Source organism: Alosa alosa, chromosome 4 (assembly GCF_017589495.1).
Source record: "Alosa alosa isolate M-15738 ecotype Scorff River chromosome 4, AALO_Geno_1.1, whole genome shotgun sequence".
NCBI classification, from domain to species: domain Eukaryota; kingdom Metazoa; phylum Chordata; class Actinopteri; order Clupeiformes; family Clupeidae; genus Alosa; species Alosa alosa.
The window spans coordinates 1,755,076-1,763,872 of record NC_063192.1 but is presented as its reverse complement, the minus strand read 5'-3'; the positions used below and the strand labels follow the sequence as shown (position 1 = coordinate 1,763,872).

At 45.2% G+C, this 8,797-nt stretch overlaps 1 long non-coding RNA gene across 1 annotated transcript; it reads right to left on the bottom strand.

Moving 5' to 3' along the window:
* Window positions 1-7,191: 7,191 nt before the first annotated feature.
* LOC125292899 lies at window positions 7,192-7,908 on the bottom strand. Its single transcript, XR_007193299.1, has 3 exons — window positions 7,874-7,908; window positions 7,664-7,757; window positions 7,192-7,576 (listed from the first exon to the last, which is right to left on the bottom strand). It is a non-coding gene; the product is annotated as an uncharacterized LOC125292899 (long non-coding RNA).
* Window positions 7,909-8,797: the final 889 nt, after the last annotated feature.

Below are 8,797 nucleotides of genomic sequence, written 5' to 3'. Positions count from 1 at the left end.
ACAACACTCAAACAAACAAACATAAAATACAAACAACAAAAACACATACATGAGGGTAGTCTCACTTGTTATTGTGGCATTTAAGAACATAGGTTACTGGGTCTTGATTCCAAAAATGTAATGAATGAATCCCATATTTTATGGAAAATATGGCTTTTGGCATATGTAAGCCTTTCAATCGCTATACATGAAGATAGTTCATTAACCCATAGAGTTACAGATGGACAACAAACACTTTTCAACTGTCTAGCAATAAGACGTTTTGCATGTAGTAGGCAGAGGCTGACCAATTTGTTTTCATGTGTTCCAAGGGATAATGTCTCCGGGATAAGGATACAAGGATACAAGGAAGTTTACACGGCTCAAGGGGCTAACCCAACTGCCAGGGGTCTTGGTGTGTGTGTTGGGGGGATGACAGGGGAGATGGGATAGTGTGCTGTGTATGTGGGGAGAGGGCAGTGTGCAATATGTGTGTTGGAGAAGCTTCCTCATGAGACAATGTGCTGTGTATTGGGGGCAGTGTACTGCAAGTATGGTGAAGGGACTTACTATTGCAAGCAGAGTACTGTATGTATGATGTATGTGAGTGATGACAGTGAATATGTGTGTGTGGGCGGGAGGGGAGTGGAGCAGTGACTGTGTGTGTGTGTGTGTGTGTGTGTATGTAGTGTGTGTGTGGGTAGGTGGGGGCAGTGTGCTGTAAGTATGTAGAGGATGTGTGTTGGAGAAGATCCTGAAGTATGTAGAGGAGGCTTACTGTAGCAAACAGTGTGCTGTATGTATGTGAGGTGATAACAGTAATGATGTAAGTGTGTGTGTTTTTTGTGTGTGTGTGTGTGTTGGGGATGGGGGTGGGGGGGGGGGGGCAGAAAGGCTAGGCAATCAAGGACATGGGTAGATGGAGGAGAAATCAAAATAATAAATAAAAAGTTCTATGGAGATGTGCAAAAGTTGGAGAAAGTCAAATGTGTGTGTGTGTGTCTGTGTGTGTGTGTTTTGACGTGTGATGAAATAAGAAAATAAATAAAGGTCTGTAGCATAGGGAGAGGGCTGTAAAAGTGCTAGAAGTCTTGTAGGTGTGTGTGTGTGGGGGGATGGATTACTGCACGGGCCTACCGGGCCCAGGCCCAGGGGCCCAAGGGGTCAAGGGGCCCTGAAGCCCAAGCCTTTGCATGGAATCATTGTCTCAATATCAACAAATCAGGATGTAGGCTATGAATCTGATTGAATTTAGTATTGGCCATCCCCAAAATGCACCAGAATACAGGAAATCACAAACAAGTTAAAAATGTTCTGGGGGAGGACCCCCAAACCCCCCTCCCACATAGACGACAATTAGTGGGGGGCCCTTAATACATCTGGGCCCAGGGGCCCGAAAGTTCATAATCCGCCCATGAGTTTAGAGTTCGGATGGCCTGGGGATAAAAACTTCTCCTGAGTCTCTCAGTTCTGGCTTTGTGACTACATAGGTGTCTTCTTGATTTCAGCGGTAGGAATAATCCATTGTTAGGATGAGAAGAGTCCTTCAGAATCTTTTGGGCTCTTAGGAGTACCGGTACTCTTCTGGAATAGATATCTTGTAGAGCAGGGAGTTGAGTTCTTATAGTACGTTCAGCTGAGCGCACTACTCTCTGCAGAGTACTACAATCTCTCACTGTGGAGTTCCCATACCAGGTGATGATGCTACCAGTTAGAACACTCTCAACCGCTGAAGTGTAGAAGGCCTTCATGATGGATGTAGAAACTTCCTTAGCTGACGAAGGAAGTAGAGTCGTTGTCTGGACTTTTTCAGAACATATTGAGTGTTAACAGTCCATGTTAAGTCTTCAGTAATGTGGACACCAAGGTATTTAAAACTTGTGAATCTCTCTACAGGTCGCCCGCTGATCATTAGTGGGGTGTAACTGTAGTTCTGCTGCTGCCTTCTGTAATCCACTACCATTTCCTTGGTTTTATTGATATTCAGTGTCAAGCTGTTAGATTGACACCACTTTGCCACCTCATCAACCTGATCCAAGTAGAGCTGTTAATTGTTGTTACTAATCAGGCCCAAGATCACTGTGTCATCTGCAAACTTGATGGAGGTACAGAGGTGGACCTGGACACTTTGAGGCCCAAGGCAAAGGATCCCGAGGCCCATCCGAGCACAGGGCCTTTCTTTAACCATTTCAACTCGCTCTGCATCTCTTACGGTGTCTGGCCATAACGCAGGGTCGTCACTGATAACTGTAGTGCTAGGTATCGTGTTAGGGCTACTCACGTTACTGGTTTCGTTTGCACCCAAAGCTTCTGCTACTGAAATGGTGTCCGTAGCAGCACCACCAGCACCAGTGCGGACTTCGGCAGTGACAATGATCTTGTCCCTCACGACTGTTTCACATAGATCAACATCATAATCATCATCAGTAGAAGAATATGTAGTGCAAGTTTGAGTTGCCGGTGGTGGTGCATCGCTGCTGCTGCAGCTAGCATTAGCTCAGCAGATGTTGTTGCATCACTATCCAAATTACTTTCTTCCGTGGTAGAATTCTTTGACTGGAAGAAGTTGGTTAATTTAGGCAATTTCTTTCTAAATTCTTCCTCCTCCCTTTTTCTTTTATCACCTCCACTCTGGAAATGTTTCATGGCTGCTGTCAATCGCTCAACTCCACACCTCACCAAGACCTCGTTCAGACTAGCTAGTTGCTGCTATGGTGACAGGAAGCGGACCTGCAGTAATTTGATTTTATGATGAGTTTATGAGCAATCATGAGGCAATTTTTTTTTAAATCCTTATTATGGATTAGAATATATTGTTTGGATGCGGTGATCATTTATTTAAAAAAAAAAAAAAAAAAAACGAAATACGATACGGGGATGACGAGGCCTCCTAGTGGCCGAGGCCCCAGGGAATTGCCTGACCATGCCTAATGGCAGGTCCGCCCCTGTGGAGGTATGACTACTGTTGGCTTTGCGGTCATGTGTGTAGATGTTGTACAGCAGTGGACTCAAAACACAGCCTTGGTGATGTGCTGATGGTTAATGAGTCAGATGCCAGACCCCCCACTCTAACCACTTGTGAACGGTTGGTGAGGAAGTCAAATATCCAGTGACAGGGTGGAGTTCAGTCCTAAGGCCTTCATCTTTGTGACCAAGGTGAGAGGTACTATCGTGTTGAATGCTGAACTAAAGTCGATGAACAGCATCCTCACATAATTCCCATTCCCCTCCTCCAGGTGAGTTAAGGTGGTGTGCATGAGGTTTGAGATGGCATCCTCTGTAGACCTGTTGGCTCTGTAAGCAAATTGGAGGGGGTCGAAGGAGGCAGGGAGGGATGAGCAGATAATGTTTTTCACAAGCTTCTCAAAACACTTCATCACTGTAGACGTCAGGGCTACTAGGCGGTAGTCATTCAGACATGATAGACTTTTGTTTTTCGGTACTGGAACAATAACAGACTGCTTGAGGCAAGTAGGAACGGTCTCTTGAGCCAATGATGTGTTAAAGATAAGTGCTCCCACCTACTTGAATGCCCTCATACAGACTTACACTACCTCCAGACCGCTGCGCTCCTCTGACTTAACGGCGCCTAGCTCTACCACCCGATGCGCTCAAGCCAATCCAAACTTCTCATCTGTTGTTCCTCGTTGGTGGAACACACTGCCAGTTCCTACAAGGGCAGGGACATCCTTTTCCACTTTCAAAAAACTCCTGAAGACCCAGCTCTTTAGAGAACATCTACTCTCATAGCAACACTTACAACAAGTCTTACTGATCCTAACACTCACCAGCCGTTTTAAACTGACAAGTAACTGTTAAAAACAGCACTCACCGACGCACTTATTCTTACTGTACTCTAATGTTTTCTTAAACTGTCCTAAAATTGTGAGAATTGTTCTAAAACTTACTGTTTACCATGTTGTTAGTCGCTTTGGTTAAAAAAGCGTCAGCCAAATGTACTGTAGTGTAATGTAATGTTTAAGGTAATACTGTTCTCCTTGGGACAAGCCTTTTTGGGAAACATTGGTATTGAGATGATCATTCAGTTCTCCCAGAATCCCCAGAGCGAAACATCGTGGGAATCTCAAGCACAGTCCAGCACGCTGGCGTTGCACAGCTCCCCCAACAAGCCATTGCCATCCTCGGCGCGGGCGTTCCAGCAATTAGTCTCTGGCACTGCCACACAGCAGGTGGGGTGCACACACCACAAGAGCCCTACTCACCCTGGGGAACCACAACCACCAGCGGCCCAATGCGGGGCGTGCTAGCAGTCACCTGGTCTGTCGCCTCTTGTCCCCAGCTCCCTTCAGAGAATGCCCTCAGGTCGCACTTTCGCAGTGTGCACCACCGCAACGTTCCTCCAACACCTGGCGGGGCCTAGCCTCCACTGCCACAGACTCCTCGGCGCTGAGCACCGTAACTGGCACTGCACCTCCGATGCTCCACTCCGTCGTCTCGCCAGTCAGGGCAGCAGACTCCAGTTCAATCGCAGCCGGACCACGCTGCGCACAGCTACAGCTACCGACGTTAGAGTCCCTCCTCTGCTGCCTTGTTTCGGCCACTCCACACCGCCACGATCGTGCCAAGGCCTAGACCTCTCTGGCTCGTGCCATCGGATTTCACACAACAAACTTTTTTCCCCCTTATTTTTCTAAAGAGCACCGGCGAACAGGCCGACTCGAACAGGCTCCGCCAACCGTCCATCCTCAAGGCACCACCTCATTGCCGCTCCACCTCTGCTCTGCAGCCAGGGCCACCGCCAACTCCAGCCTAAAGCTGTCCGGCGGGGGCAGGGGATCAAGGTCTTCTCTCCGTGAAGTCAGCGCCCAGGCCAGAGTCACTACCTTATTTTCCAAGGCCGCTTCCTCAGACCGCTCTCCCAGTCGAGTGAAGTCCTTCTCCGCCGTGGCCACTGCATCAAAACCCTCTTCAGGCAAGCATTTCTCCCATAGCTAGGTCCAGGCGACGGCTGGTCTCCTCCTGCGGCTTCTACTGAAGGCCTCTGTAAGCTTTTTAGTACCCCTTACAAGGGTTCTCTTCGGATCCTTTTGCTTGGGCCTCCACCTAGCGGTGAGCATGGACAGATTATGAACTTTCGGGCCCCTGGGCCCAGATGTATTAAGGGCCCCCCATTAATTGTCGCATATGTGGAAGGGGGATTTGGAGGTCCTTCCTCAGAAATGTTTTAATTTGTTTGATGTGATTTCCTGTATTCTGGTGCATTTTGGGGATGGCCAATACTAAATTCAAATCAGATTCATAGCCTACATCCTGATGTGTTGATATTGAGGCAATGATTTCATGCAAAGGCTTGAGCTTCAGGGCTCCCTGACCCCTTGGGCCCCTGGGCCGGGCCCGGTAGGCCCGTGCAGTAATTCATCCCTGGCGGTGAGGTCTCCCACTCCCGGCTCCTCCAGCACTGAAGACAACGTGCCCATCTACAGGTGCTGCTTTGGACAGCAGCAGACCGTCCTGATCCAACGGCTGTGGATATAACCGCGTTTGGAGGGAGTTAGAAGACAGGTATGAAGAAAGGAGAGGAACTTGCCCACCCTCGATTCAAGTCCTGTTGCTCCTCCTGATTTGTTAGATGTTATCAGCTGTAACTGCAAAGCTGGGTTAAAACTGTGTATACATGTATCTGGAAAGTGCAGCTATGCAGCTGCAGGCCTGGCCTGTACCAATTATTGTTTCTGCAAAGGCAGTGATGTTACATGTGGCAATATATTTACACAGCAAAAACAGCAGAAGGACAGGGATGAAGAGTCTGGAGAAGATGGCGACAGGACAACGGATGAGGACGGTGAGGAGTAGTAGAGGCTAGTTCTTCCCTTTGTTACTCAATTGTGAGTCACAGCAGAGGGCCAGTGAATAGTTATTTCCAAAATGATTGTGGAATTCAGAAATAACTTGAGGATCCAAATTATTCCTAAACACTGAACATTTTTATACTCCAAAAATCGCCCCCAAAAACTCATCAGCTTAATGAGTAAAAACGTGACCAAACCAAGTTTAAATAGTGATTTTGAATCTTCAAAAATGTCAGATATGGACTCAGCATCTCCAGTAACCCCTAAAAACATACTAACATGGTCCATTTTGGCCAAGCAGCTCTTATAATATGATCAATATAGGTGATTATGCTCATTTATGCTAATTAGCTCAATTACAAATTGCCCAACATATGCAAATTAGCATCCGGCAGTTTCTGCATGCTGGGAACCCATACTATATATTTCCATCATAAAACTTTGGTGTACTCAACATTTCCGGGTTCCGTTTCTGTCCACTGGACTATTAGCCTACTAAATCGTTGAACAAACGTGAATGAAAGGCACAAAATAAGGTTGGTGTAAGAGTTATCTGTTTGTTCATGGGATTCATTCTAATTCCATCACTTACATATTTCCTACAACTAGGTGAGATAGCTAAGCTTATGTTGTAGGCTACTGAAGTTCCACTGTTAGATAGCTAGCTAGCAAGCTAACCGTTTTACATAGAGATTATGGTAAGTGTTAGCTACGGGCTATACTATGTAAAACGAAGGTGTAGTAGATGATAGGGTTTTTTGAATTGGCGTGTTTCAGACGTTGCATAATCAACACCCCACCTCTCCACACCAAGCCTACGAGTTCAACTGTTTTTTAAGCCTACATATCTCAAAAATAATGTAGATACAAGGTTAAACCTTTGCACAGTAGTTGTTGGGTAATATTTAGCATTATTGACAAAGTATGAAGCAAAGCCAAGATGGTCAGGCGAGGCTGGAGGCATTTGTTGATTTGGCACGAATGACCCTGGTAACAGTTAATGGAGTGGGGCGTGGGTAAGTGAGCAGCAGCTCATTAATATGTAATGAGCAGCAGAAACAGCACACTTTGAAAGGGACTGAAAAAGAGTGTAATACATATTTTCCTACAAGCAACTTCAGAAACATGTTTTCTGGAATTCATAGACCTATTGTAACTTGTTGAAAAAATAGTCATAATATGGGCACTTTAAGTAGCCATGTGTATCGCTTGTGACATGCAGCTGATTGGCCGAAAAAATAACAAAAGCATGTCGAAGGCCAACTGCAGTTCAGTATGGAAATTAGCTAACACGCCCCAGCACAAACATAGCGAGGCAGAAATTTGCCAACACTATACCCAATTTCAACGACAAAATGTATACTTTTAAGGCAACCAATACTGTTATCTGAAACATGGAGTGGCTTCTTTATTACTTCAGCTTGCACATTCTGCAACAAAAAAAGCTTGTGTTTTGCGCGATTTGGTCTAGGCAGGTTGATACCGCAGTAGTGATAAGTGGCATTTTGTATTGAATTTGGAAAAAAAAATCTGTTTGCGTTAAGGAACACAGCAGCTTGTTTCAAAGTGTAACAATCAACATACCCCTGCACACAGAACAGCTGAATGACTCACGAACATGCTCAGCTTGTGTCTCCATCAAGACGTAAGTCTTTCTTGACTCGATGCCCAGCTCAGACAGGTTTTCTATAGCTTGAGTCACTTCCTGGAGCGACTGGGCAGCCATCACAACCTCTTCTATTTTTTCATAAACCTCTTGAAGGCCCATTGCTTAATCATCTTTTCGGCTAAAAACAAGAACAACATTAATAGCTTTGAGTAAATAGTTCTATAGACTAATTATATTGACAGTTCATTTGTTTAGGGGTACTCACGTTGATCTCCTTCTTTTCCCACTTTTCATATTGGCAAACTGCTGATCTGGCACTGCAAGAACTTTTCTTGCATTCTGCTTCAAATAGATAGAGCCTATAGAGAGGAAACAATTAATAGTATTTCAGATAGATAGATGGATGGATAGGCAGTGGATTGGCTGCTTCTTTACTGGACCCCAATGCAAAACAACACACAAAGAGTAATCTCACCAACTTTACTGACAGAGAGCAGCACACGAACAATACAACAATAACACAGAAGGAACATAACAAAATTAGGAGTTTATATACACAGGGATTTAACAAGGCTAACAGGGCACAGGTGGACACGAAACCAGGTAAAACGAGAGACAGGCGAACACAGGGCTGGAAATCATAATTAAACTAGCAGACTAATAATGAGGAACAGGTGAGGGGCAGAGACACAGGCACAGGAAACTGAGACATGGCAAGACAAACAAAGGAGCACATGGAACACAGGTGTGATCATTGAGAGTGATAGCCAATTACGGGAAGTGTTTCCTGAACCTCCTCTTAGGGATAAGTTGATGCGCTCATACCTCCAACCTGAGCGAAAAGACTCAGACTCTTAGAAAACCTGTAGGTACAATTAAATGTATGCATTGTGCCAATGTCAACCAATCCAAATGTTTTCTGGACGCAAGAACCAACAAAACATATGAACTAAGGGATTTTATTCATTGTAACACAACATTTGTAATTTATCGTTTGGCATGTCCTTGTGAGGAGGGTTTCTTTTATGTCGGCCGTACAAAAAGACGGTTAAGGGACCGTCTTGCTGAACACAAATATGCCATCAGAGTGGTGAATAAAGATTACCCCATGGCTAGACACTTTAACGAGTACCACAACAAGAACGACTCTTGAACTTGTTAACTATACAGGGCATTGAGCATGTCAGACCTATGGCAAGGGGGGGGCAATTGGTTACACAGGTTGAACCAACGAGAGTCGTTCTGGATACATCGCCTGAATGCTATGGTATATCCAGGTCTGAATGAAGACATCGATTTCATTTGTTTTTTATAGTGATGTAGGCCTACTGATGTGAATGTCACTGTATTTTTATTATACATTTTTTTTCCTTTCTGCTGTGATGATGTGCAAAGGGTC